The sequence below is a fragment of the Pongo abelii genome, chromosome 2 (genome assembly GCF_028885655.2).
Source record: "Pongo abelii isolate AG06213 chromosome 2, NHGRI_mPonAbe1-v2.0_pri, whole genome shotgun sequence".
NCBI classification, from domain to species: domain Eukaryota; kingdom Metazoa; phylum Chordata; class Mammalia; order Primates; family Hominidae; genus Pongo; species Pongo abelii.
The window spans coordinates 866,161-879,268 of record NC_085928.1 but is presented as its reverse complement, the minus strand read 5'-3'; the positions used below and the strand labels follow the sequence as shown (position 1 = coordinate 879,268).

At 33.6% G+C, this 13,108-nt stretch overlaps 1 pseudogene; it reads left to right on the top strand.

Annotated features, from left to right (window-relative positions):
- The window catches only part of LOC100449473 (olfactory receptor 5AC1-like), a 42,441-nt pseudogene that overhangs the window by 4,616 nt on the left and 24,717 nt on the right, over nt 1-13,108 (top strand).

Here is a 13,108-nt window from a genome sequence, read left to right as displayed (position 1 = left end):
AACGTTTCCCAAAATTAGCTTATTTAGGAACGTTGTGCTTCATTTTAATCTGAGCATTTAGCTTTTGCAAAATAGCTATTTGCTAGGGACTTCCAAAGTTATAGGTAGTAACTGGCAATTTTACTGAGAAATATTTATAGTTGCACAAGAAAGACATAATTTTATCAGGATTATTTTTAACAAAATCCAAGCTATTATACCATATTACCTTGAAAAGAAAAGGGAGCAGTTGAATTGTAGTTGTTTCCCCCAGTTTGAGAGGCTCCTGAGGCATGGACATCTAGACAGGCAGGTTATATTGCTGGGATTGGTGTGAACTGATTGCTGATCTAAAATGTTCCCAAGTATATTATATCAGGTTTTAAGATTGTTTATTATATAAAGTATATTTTATGGAATGCAGCTGTACTGAAAAGTGGAGGTGAGGCAAACATACCTCCAGGAGCTAGGTGACAAGCAAGTTACTTAAGCTAAGAGACACTAGACCCTGCACTTTTCTTGTGCTAATTTGAGCTGTACTTATTTCAGTTTGCATTCAGTTATTGAAACTTGGGCAGTTGTGTCTGGGTATCCAAGACCTCTGTAATGCTGCTGCTTTGCATTATTTGGTATTCTTGCTTAAAGCTAAATAAACTTGGGTAATAAACATGGCTAAATAAACACTGGGTAAGTGTGATTGTCATTGTACACTTGAAACTTACTACGGTGGTCCAATGATTAAATGACGCTCATACAGAAGGATGGATAGGGAAAATCTTTTGAGACTTTAGTGCTGGGATGGCTGCTAACTTATTCTTGGTTTGTGGTAGTGAAAGATTTTTGAGGCAAATTTTGGGGGACAAATCTCATCAATGGAATTTAGATGATTTAGCTTCAAAGCTCTACTATTAAGCAAAATTAATTAATAAAAAAGGCAAATGGAAAATAGCTATATTTCTTGATTGTTATCAGTGATATTAGCACAATGGAAATTCTATCAGAAGAACACAAAAATTAGACTTGACTTATAAGAGGTGAGGAAAATATGAAAATAGAAGATGAGCTGTAACATGTTTTGCTGGAAATCTGGCAGAGATTATATTTACTTGTCAACTAGAAGTCACTTAGTGTGACCACTGACTTTTCAAGAGGTGTGAGGACAAGGCCAGATGACCACAGAAACTAGGAGGTACTGTTAAATAATTGAAGCATTTTGCCAACAGATAAACACTGGAAACCTGATGAGGTTTTGTTAGTCTGGATGCTCAGACTGTGTGTTCAAGGAAGTAATATTTTAAAGATAAGGAATCCATTCAGTTTGAATGGAATTATATGGCCAGCCTATATAAACTTTAGTATACATTTCTCATTCCCAATTATGATACACAATAGTTAAAGTAAAAATCCAACAAGCTTGCCTGCCCAATTCTTCCTCTTAATGGTAGATGAAGGATCCCTGCAGAGATAGTAGAAATATTCTAATGCAGACACTTTAGGTTGATTATAGATATAACATATAATTACTCTTAATGGAAAATGCCTTTAACACAAACTATGATAAATGCAGTGATAAGGACAGTTCATGATGCTTGGTACCCTTACATAATCTTCCTTTTATTAGAATATAATACTATACAGACGGCCATGACAAACATGTTAGCAAGCTGCTACTCTTGGATCTTGATGACAGAAGAAAGGTATGTAATATTTAAAAGGAAAGAAATGATCAAAAATGGTCTAGCTATGTGGAATTATTTTGGTGGCTAATAAAAGCAGTATGAAAAGGAAATAAACTGATGAAGGTGCTGTATAAAATATAGTGGTGAATTGTTACTGGCTAGGAGGTGGAAAACTCTTGGTACTTTGGACGACCATGCTTGCCTCACTGAACAAACTCGTCGAGTTTGTTCTATTTACTCCTGTTTGGGATATGTCAAAGAGTACTGGGAAAATAAAGTGGGTAAGCAAGGTGCAGAGGATACCTCTGTTAAGGCAATAGAATTTTTAAAAAGTTAAAATCTACTTACAAAATTTCAGCAGAGAAATCTAAAGATGTACACTTGTTCTAACTTAAATGGCTTTGGGGTGGTGAACAGAGTTTCCAGGGATTACCAGAAGCTGGAACACAATATATTGAGATACCAGCAAAAGGCAGAGAGGGCAACATTAAGGACGAAGATAAAACTTTGAGGATAATGTGATGCTGTCATAATAGGTACCAGAGCTGTATTAAATAACAAGTTGGAAAATATGAAAGTAAGAATGCCCTGTAGAAATGTCACCTCTACACAAGTGTCTTATTGGATTTGATGTTATGTGAATAGAGAGATTCACCATTGCCTGCTGATTTCTAATCAGGTATCAATTGAGCATGTCTGTACCCATTTCTAATTTGACATACAAATGAGAACCTTTAGAATTGTGCAAATTTTCCTCTGCAGTGATAATTAAGCAAAACCAGATCTCAGGAGGACAATGACAAATTTCTGCTTTGATTAAAAAGATAGTAGAAACAGGAATATTAATCCCTATCAACTAATTATATAAAAGTCCTGTCTGGTCTCTAGGGAAAAAGACAGTTCATGAAGACTAACCATAGACTACTGAGGACTAAATAAGATCCTTCTTCTGATGATATTCTCTGTGCCATGAATGGTAAAAGTCGTTCAAGAAGTATAGCAAACTAAAGGTGACTGGCTACTATAGAGCTGGCCAAGGATTTTTATTTTCATTCCAATTTCAGAAGAAAGTAAAACAATTTGCTTCTTTTTGTAAAGCCTGCAATACACATTTAAGATAATTAATTTTTCCAGTATAGACATGTATCTTGGCTAGGTAAGATCTAGACTTGATTCCTATAAGAGAAAATTAGTTTATTACATTGATAATATTATGATAATTTATCTTTCAGAGGAACTAAGAAATTAAAGACTTAAGAACTGTGATGACACATATGACTAACCCAAAGTGGCTAATCAACCTCATTAAACTATAGGGCCTTGCACAATCTGTAAAATTTTAGGGAATAATTTTGACTGGAATCACAATAGACATTCTACACACAACAGAATAAATTGCTGTCTTTGCAGCCCTGATGGATAAGAAGAGGACTATCTGCGTGTTGGTGAGTGCATTTATTGCACTTGAACATTTTATGAAGCCCCATATTGAGTTACTCAAAAGAAATCTGAGTTTTAATGAAGTCAGGAAAAACCACGAACTTTGAGACTTACAATCTATATTCCAAACAGTCTTTCTAGAACCACATCATCCATCATCCTAAAGTCCAAATGAATTTAAAAGTGTCTGTACAGCTGGAGTCCCTGGCAAACATCAACATTACCAAACAATGACACCATCAGGAATTTGGAATTTTTAATTACTTGATGTGCAGCAACGAAAAGCCTTCTTGAAAGACAAGTGTAGGCCTGTTATTAGGCCTTGGTGGAAATAGCGCCCTCCATGGAAACACAGCAAATAATATTATTTTATTTTATTATTTATTGTTTGTTTGTTTCACTTTTTAAAAGAGCAGTTTTAGGTTTATAGCAAAATTGAAAAGAAGGTACAGAGATTTCCTGTATACCAGACACACGCATTATCCTGCATTATCAACACCCCCAACAGAGTAGCACATTCATTTCAGCTGATATGCCTATGTTGACATACCATAGGCACCCAAAGTCCATAGTTTACATTAGGGCTCAATCTTGGTTTTGTGCATTCTATGTGTTTGGACAAATGTATAATAACATGTACCCACTATACTAGCATCATATAGAATAAACCTGAGATAACTATTGTGTTATGAGCAATGTCAAATACATGTTTTAAAAAACCTGAGGCAAGTCAACAAAAGTCATTGATTAAATGAAAAGTATATATAGGAATATCCACTGATGATGGCTCTAGGGGAGTGCTTCATATTCGTGACCAGTTTTCAGCACTGCCACTGGGACTGAATATAAGACACCCCAAGGAGATACTAGCTGTTAGTACTGAATAATCTGAACCTTATAATTATTCCCCTGCTATAGAAAAGCATGCTACCTGGTTTATCAACAGAAGATCCAGAATTGAAGGACAAGATGCATTTTGAAAATCTGTAGTTACTTACTCCAAAAATAAAGGATAAGATCTTGGTTGAAGAATGTAGAAGTAAATATATACAATGGGCAGAATAAGGGTAGGGTATAAGAGCCTTCGCAGTCTTATCTGGTGGATCAAAATTTGATTTTCTCCTCATTTTCTGTTGAAATTAAGAAATATTTTGATTTATTTTAAATATTAAGAAAACCTTGCTTTCCTGAGATAAACCTGACTTGGTCATAATGTATTATTATTTTTATATGTGGTTGTATATTATTTATTAATGTTTTTATTAGGGATATCTAAATTTGAGATCATGAGGTATATCAGAATTTCTTTGTCTTTGTCTGGTTTTGATATGAGATGTTTCTGGCCTTCGAGTAAAAGTGTTCCCTACTCCTTCATTTTCTTAAAATGTTTGTGTAGGATGACTATTTTTTCCTTAAGTATTTGTTAAAATTTGCCAGTAGCTATTTGTTTTATGATGAGAATTTATATATTTCAGCTAGATGATTAAATTATTGTAATATTTTAGTATAATAATATTCCCTTTTTCAAATGTTTGTAGTATCCTTAATGATGTTCCTCTTTCATTCCTGGCATTGGTAGCTTATTTTTCCTCTTTTTAAAAATAGTTATTCTAGTAAGAGTCTCATCATTATTTTTGACCTTTTCAAGGAAATAGTTTTTAGTTTATTAATTTTTTTCAATTGTTTTTATTCCATTTTATTGACTTATTTATTTACTATTTCCTTCCTTTACCTTATTTTGGGCTTAATTTGCTTTTTCACTTTTTAACTTCTTAGAGAGTAAATGTAGATAAATGACTTTAGACCTTTGTTCTTTTTCCATATAAATATTTAAAGCTATACATTTCCATTTAGGTGCCACTTTTATCTGTATTGTATATTTGATATATTGTATTTTTATTTTCATTCAATTCAAAATGTTTTCTATGTGTAAGACCTTTAAACTGAACAATTCACCCAATAATAATGCAAATTCTTTGAAGTGCACATGGTACATTCACAATATAGACTACAAAATTGGCCATTAAATAATCCCAGTAGATTTTAAAGGATTGAAATAATACAAAGTGTGTTCTCTGACAACAATGGAATTAAATCAGAAATGAATAACAGATATTTGGAAAATCTCCATCTATTCAGAAATTAATGGACACACTTCTAAATAACCCATGGGGGAAAGAAGAAATCTAAAGAAAAATTATTTATATGTCCCCAACAATTTTGTATGTTGAAGTCCTAAACTCCAATTTGATAGTATTTGGAGGTGGAGCCTTTGAGAGGCAATGAGGTTTAGATGAGGTCATGAGAGCAGGGCTTTCCTGATAGGATTAGTGTCCTTATAAGAGAAGATACTGAAGCTTGCTCTCTTTCTCTCTGCCCTGTGAGGACACAGTGAGAAGCTACCATCTGCAAGCCAGGAAGAGAGCCCTTACCAGAATCCCAATCAAGAACTTACAGCCTTCAAGCTGAGAAAATTAATTTCGGTTGTTTAACACACCCAGTCTATGTTATTTTTTAATGACAGACTGAGAAAACTGATACCTATCTCATGCAATTCTTGAAATTCTTTTAAAAAATTTGTTTCACTCACCTTTGTTCCATCTTACTCTTTTCTTGTATTCTTTTGTATTATTGATTTTTTAGCATTCAATTTTATCTCTACTTTTAGCTTACTAGTTAAACCTCTTTTTAAATAGTTGCTCTCTGTTTAAAATATACAGTCAATTTTTCACAGTCTGCCTTCAAATAATATTTCTTCCTATGTGTAATGTAAGGACTTTATAACTGTGTGCCTCTGTCCTTTTTGTCTTTTTATTATTTTTGTCACATATTTAATTTCTACATGTTATGATTTTCACATGTATTTTCACATGTTATTACTTGTGCTTTAAGGAGTCATTTATTTAGAAAGGCATTAAAAACAGAAAAATATTCACATATTTACCCATTTTTTTCTTCATTTCTTTGTGTAAACTCAAATTTCCATCTGCTTTCAATTATTTTCCCTTTTATTTTTGAAAGATATTTTCACTGAGGAAAGTCTTCTACAGTTCCTTTTTGCTCTCAGCACTTTTATTTTTTTATTCTGTTGTTTTCAGCTTGGAAAATTTTGACAAGAAATCCATTATTTTTATTTTTTCTGTTTAAGATGTGTTTTTTTCTGGATATTTTTCATATTTTGTCTTTCAGAAATTTAATTATGATGTGCCTTGGTGTAGTTTTATTTGTGCTTATGTTGTTTGGAGTTAATTGACCTTTGATCTCCTAATTTTAGTTTAAAATTTGCAAAATTTTTGGCCATTATTTCTTCAGCAATATTTTTGTCCATTACTTTCCTTCTGGAATATGAATTTCATTATGTTGTACCAGCTGATATTGACCAACAATGAGACTCTATTAATCTATTTTCAAACTTCTACAAATCTTTTTATGCTTCATGTTGGATTGTTTATATTGCCATTTTTTCAAGTTCACTAATCCTTTTTTGTTTCTGCAGAGGCTAACCTTCTCTTAACCCTATCCAGGAAAATTTTAATATAAAATATGGCCTTTTTCATCTCTAGAAATTCCATTTGATTCTTCTTTATGTTTTTTATTTCTCTTCTTATTATGCTGACTTTTATTATATTGTTTTATAATAGCTGTTTTAATATGCTTGCCTGTCAATTCATCATTTCTGCCGGTTTAGCGTCTTTCTATTGATTGCATTTTCTTCTGATAATGTATCATGGTTTTCTACCTCTAAGTTGTCTAGAAATTTTTAATTGGAGTTTTGACATTATACATTTGGAAATTATTCTGGCAGGCAGTTACATTTTTGCATGTAAACTTACCCCTTTCAAGATTGTTTTTCAGGTTTTATTTGGTGAGTCTGTATTATCTTTAGAGCTAATTTAGCTCCATTACTTAGGCTTAGTCCTTCTGGGGTGTCTAATGAATGTCCCATGTATTCAAGGGTGTCTCTAAACTCTGATTATTGGTAACATGAAAAATTCATGCCTGTGTTATCTACTTGAATTTTTTAACTTACAGATACTGAGTTACTTTTTTTGCCCCCAGTTGTTTGCTTTTCCACTGAAGTTTTATTCATATGAAGATAGATGTTTAGACAAAACCTTATGTGTACCTTTATGCAGACCTATGTAGTGCTTTGTTTGCATAGCTTTCTCTTTTTTAGTACTTTTGTAAATTCTAGCTACAACAACTTCTCTTAGCTGAAGTCATTGTCTCCTCCTGTCAGCAAGATTGTCAGTTCTGTTTGTGTTCCTATTACTTAAGACACAGTCTGGAAATTGTCTCCAGGCAGAAATCTGAGGCAATTATAGCATTCACCTCATATATTCTCAGGGTTCACAGCTGTTCTCTTCTGCCTATTGTACACTATCTGAAAACAATAGTTGTTTTCTGTATTTCGTCCAATCTTCTATTGTTTACAGTGGAAGTGCAAGTCCCATAGGCATTACTTTTCCACTGAGGGAAATGGAAGTATAAGACAACGTTTTTTATCACTTATCTCTGATTAAAATCTTCTAATACTTCTTTTAGGCTATCCAAAGAGTCTGCATTTCTTAGTGTAGCATAAAGATTCATAAAGAAACCAAGCAAATTCTTCATACCTGCATTAAATATGTAATTTACTAGTTCTATAACTTTGCTCCTATTCTTCCTTTCTTCCTCAAGGAAAATGCTTCATCTTTATACTTTTCTAAACTGTGTCCATTACAATTACAATACAGCATGAATTCTGAAAGTGATCAGTTGCCTCTTTGAGCTTAATTTTGTTATTTATGTTAATTTGTTAATTTAGTTAATCATCCATGCAATTACTGAAGAAAAGTTATGATACATCTAACCACAATTTTTATTTTCAAGGAGTTCAGCCTAGGGGAGGAAATAGATTTATAAAAATAGTGACTGTAATAGAGATTAAAAATGCTGCAAAAGAACCAAGTACAGGCATAGAAGTGGTGCAGGAAAGAGTATTGCTCAACTCTTACATGGAGATAATGGGGAAGAATAAAAAATAACTTGCTAGAATCAGTGGCACTGAGGCAGAACTGGAAGCATAAGAGAGTTATAAGGTGTCCGCCAGATACTCATTTCAGAATGAGGGAGCACAATATGTAAAAATAGTGCTCTAAGTTTGAATCTGCAAGTGTTTAAATATAGACGGAACACAGGGAGAGAAGGAGACGGGAGTATCAGAGATAAGACTGGAGATGTAAGAAGGATTAGACAATGGGAAACCATTTATGCCATGATAATGAGTTGGACTTTATTATAGGTAAATGTGGTACCAAGGAAAGGTTATGAATTACTGATTAATAGCCATTATAAAATCTGGAACATTTTGTGCCATAATTCAATATATATTCTTAGCCAGGGGTAGTGGCAGGCACCTGTAATCCCAGCTACTCGGGAGGCTGAGGCAGGAGAATCACTTGAACTTGGGAGACAGAGGTTGCAGTGAGCCGATATCGCACCACTGCACTCCAGCCAGGGTGACAGAGTGACTTCATCTCAAAAACCAAACCAACTAACAAAAAACAATACATATTCAATATACAACATTCAATATATATTCAATATTCAACAATATTTTGGCCATTACTCTCTTTCTGGGATATCAATTGCATATATATATATCTGATGATAGCATGGAAAATAAATTGAAAATAAGGTAAGATTGGAGATCAATAGAACAATAAGGATATAATTACAAATTATTGAAAATGTGTTTCCCTGAATTTCTGGAAATTCTGGTCTATTGAATATGTCTGGATTTATATGTTGCCATTGAAAAGGTCCTATGCCAACCTGGTTTTGTATTCTTTGCCTGAAAGCCCAGAGGGTATTTGTTTTACTTTATAACTTAATAGCTTTTAATGCTATGTTTCAAATTAATTGTTTCCCTTAATTTTCACAGGTGCATAGGTGCATAAGAAACTTACTGATATGTAGATTCATATTTTTTTATTTCTAGAAAATCTCATAATTTTAGTAATAATTCTATTTCATTGAATACTTTTTCAGAAACTCTAATTACATATATGTTGGATTTTATTCACCTGTAAGTGATATCAATCAGTTTTTCTCTGATAACTTTTTCTTTGTTTTCAGTTTTATATTTCTCACTTAGCTGTTTGTATGACTTTTCTTTTTTGTTGTTGCATTTAGGTCCCAGAAGATGGTTACATTTTTTCACATTTGAATTGTTTTAAGTCTGCCAGGCCCTATTTCTCCATGGGTTTTATATTTCATTCAAGTGGCAATCCAACACAATTTTCATCCACTTCATGAAATCGATCACATCTTTCTCAAGATCATTTCACACTAAAGTTAAGCATGTTTACTGTATCAGAAAATTAGTGGGTGAGATATTGGAACAATGGCTGAAGATAGACACTAGAGTGAAGCACGGAGAAATGGTTAAGGGGAAAGTAATTCTACAAGTGGTTGGTTCACTTAGGAATATTTGCGTTCTGACAATTCTTACTTGCCTAGACAGCATTGTCACTTCAGGAACTGGCATATTGAATGACATGATAACGTGAATCTTCCTGTTGACTCATCAGTTAATATCATAACTTTACCTCATTATATATACAAAAAATTAACATTTGAGCTAATTTGTAGGTATTTCTATTTTCATTACAATAGGTTTTGGGTGAACAGGTGGTATTTGGTTACATTGGTAAGTTCTTTTGTGGTGATTTCTGAGATTTTGATGCACCCATCACCGGAGTAGTATACACTGTAACCAGTGTGTTGTCTTTTATCCTTCACTCCCCTCTCACCCTTCCACCTGAGTCCCTTAAGTCCATTGTATCATTCTTACACCTTTGCATCCTCATAGCTTAGTTCTCACTTATAAATAAGAACATATGATGTTTGGCCTTCCATTCCTGAGTTACTTCACTTAGAATAATGGTTTCCAACTTCCAATTCAGGTTGCTGGAAATGACATCATTTTTTCCTCTTTTCATGGTTGAAGTATTCAATGGTATATGTTTTCTTTATTCCTTGATTGATGGGCATTTGGGCTGGTTCCATATTTTTGGAATTGCTAATTGTGCTGCTGTAAACGTGTGTGCAAGTGTCTTTTTTATATAATGACTTCTTTTCCTCTGGGTAGATATGCAGTAGTGAGGTTGCTGGATCAAATGGTAGATTGACTTTTAGTTCTTTAAGGAATCTCCATACTGTTTTCCATAGTGGTTGTACTGTTTACAATCCCACCAGCAATGCATAAGTGTTCTCTTTTCACCACATCCATGCCAACATCTAATATTTTTGATTTTTAAATTATGGCCATTCCTGCAGGAGTAAGGTGGCATCACAATGTGGTTTTAATTTGCATTTCCCTGATAATTAGTGATGCTGAACATTTTTTCTTATGTTTATTAGTCATTTGTATATCTTCTTTTGAGAATGATCTATTTCATCCTTAGCCCACTTTTTGTTGGGATTATTTATTTTTTTCTCTTGCTTATTTGGAGTTCTTTGTAGATTTGAAGTATTAGTCTTTTGTTGGATGCAAATTTGTGAAAAATTTTCTCCCACTCTGTGAGTTGTCTGTTTAGGCTGCTAATTACTTTTTTGCTGTGCAGAATCTTTTTAGTTTAATTACGTCCCATCTGTTTATCTTTGTTTTTGTTGCATTTGCTTTTGGGTTATTGGTCATGAAGTCTTTGCCTATGCCAACATCTAGAAAGATTTTTCTGATGTTATCTTCTAGAATTTTTATAGTTTCAGGTCTTAGATTTGAGTCTTTGATGTATCTGGACTTGATTTTTGTATAAGGCAAGAGGTGAGGATCCAGTTTCAATCTTCTACATGTGGCTAGCCAATTATCCCAGCACCATTTGTTGAATAGGATGTCCTTTCCCCACTTTATGTTTTTCTTTGCTTTGTTGAAGATCAATGGGCTGTAAGTATTTGGCTTTATTTCTGGGTTCTCCATTTCATTCCATCGGTCTATGGGCTTATTTTTATATCAGTACTGTACTGTTTTGGTGGCTATAGCCTTACAGTATAGTTGGAAGTTGGGTCATGTGATGCCTCTAGGTTTGTTCCTTTTGCTTTGGCTATGCAAACTCTTTCTTGGCTCCATATACATTTTAGGATTGTTTTTTCTGGTTTTGTGAAGAGTGATGGTGGTATTTTGATGGGAATTGCATTGAATTTGTAGATTGCTTTTGGCAGTATGGTATTTTCACGATATTGATTCTACATATCCATGAGCACGGGATATGTTTTCATTTGTTTGTGTTGTCTATGATTTCCTTCAGCAGTGTTTTGAAGTTTTCCTTGTAGAGGTCTTTCACATACTTGGTTAGGTACGTTCCTAAGTAGTTTTTTTTTTTTTTGGCAGCTATTGTGAAAGGGATTGAATTCTTGATTTGATTCTTGGCTTGGTCACTGTTGGTGTATAGCAGAGCTACTGGTTTGTGTACATTAATTTTGTATCTTGAAACTTTGCTTAATGCATTTATCAGTTCTAAAAGCTTTTTGGATGAGTCTTTAAGGTTTTCTAGGTATATGATCATATCATCAGCAAACAGCAACAGTTTGACTTCCTCTTTACTAATTTGGATGCCCTTTATTTCTTTCTCTTGTGTGATTGCTCTGGCTAGGACTTCCAGTACTATATTGAATAGGAGTGGTGAAAGTGGGCATCCTTGTCTTGTTCCAGTTCTCAGGGGGAATGCTTTCAACTTTTCCCCATTCAGTATAATGTTGGCTGTGGGTTTGTCATAGATGGTGTTTATTATGTTAAGGTATGTCCCTTCTATGCCAAGTTCTTGATTTGATTCTCAGCTTGGTTACTGTTGGTGTATCGCAGAGCTACTGATTTATGCACATTAATCTTGTATCCTGAAATTTGCTGAACTTTCTTAATGTTTCTATTATTTATTTATGCATTAAAATGACCAAAATTTAGTGGTTCTTCAGCAATCTAATTATTATCTCTCACAATTCTATGGTCTGACCAGGGTCAGCAGGGCGGTCGCCAGTTGGTCTGCAGTCATCTGAGGTCACGATTGGTCTGGATTTTCCGAGATGACTCATTCACAAATCTGGTACATTGTTGAAGATGGCTAGAAGACTGGGCTCAGCTGAGAGGTTAAGATTTTTTAGCCTCCCTTTCTCTATGTATAGTTTCAGAACCTCTCTCACCATGTGATTTATCTGGCAGGATAACCTAACTTTAGATGAAGGCTCAGAGCTCCACAAAAGGCTAGTGGAAGCAACTTCTTAAGCTTGGACTGGCACAACGTAGCTTTTGCCACATAAAACACCCTTGGAGCAGGACATAATTGTAACACAGTTATAATTGTGTAACAATATAAAATATTAATAATGTATTATTAATAACTGTTGCAATATATTGTTTAAAGAGAGTCATTGAGAACCCCATTGGGGCTCTCAAAACATAAATGCCAGGAGATGCGGTTTGCAGGAACCGTCTTTGGAAAGTGGCTACTACATTCAATTTCTTTTAATATGTTTCAGTCAAATCTAGTTTTCCTTGGCACCTAATAATTGTCTTTATTTCTTAGAATAGTTTTGTCTTCTTTAATTATTTCCTGAACTTTTTCACATCTATATTTTAATCTTTTAGCTCATATCTGTTCTTAGTTTTAGAAGTTTTGATTTGAGGTTTTATTTAAAAATATCTGCTTGTTTAAGATGTTCAATTTTAGTTTGTGTCCTGTGTTACAATTATCCCTGCTCCATGGATGTTTTTAGGAGGAACAATATTCCTAAGCAGAAAGAAATGTATTGGGTTTTTTATTTTATAATTTATTTTTTTCTTTTAACACTTACCATGGGCATTCTCAGTTGCTTTCCGGCAATTTAAAATGTAAAATTTTTCAGGATCATCAATTACATTTATAGATAGACATGTATGAGTGGTTTGGATAGTTAACGAAATTTTGTTTGTTTTTATTTTATTTTGGTTTTGGTTTATCAGATATTTCTTCTATAGTGAAATGAAAGTTTCA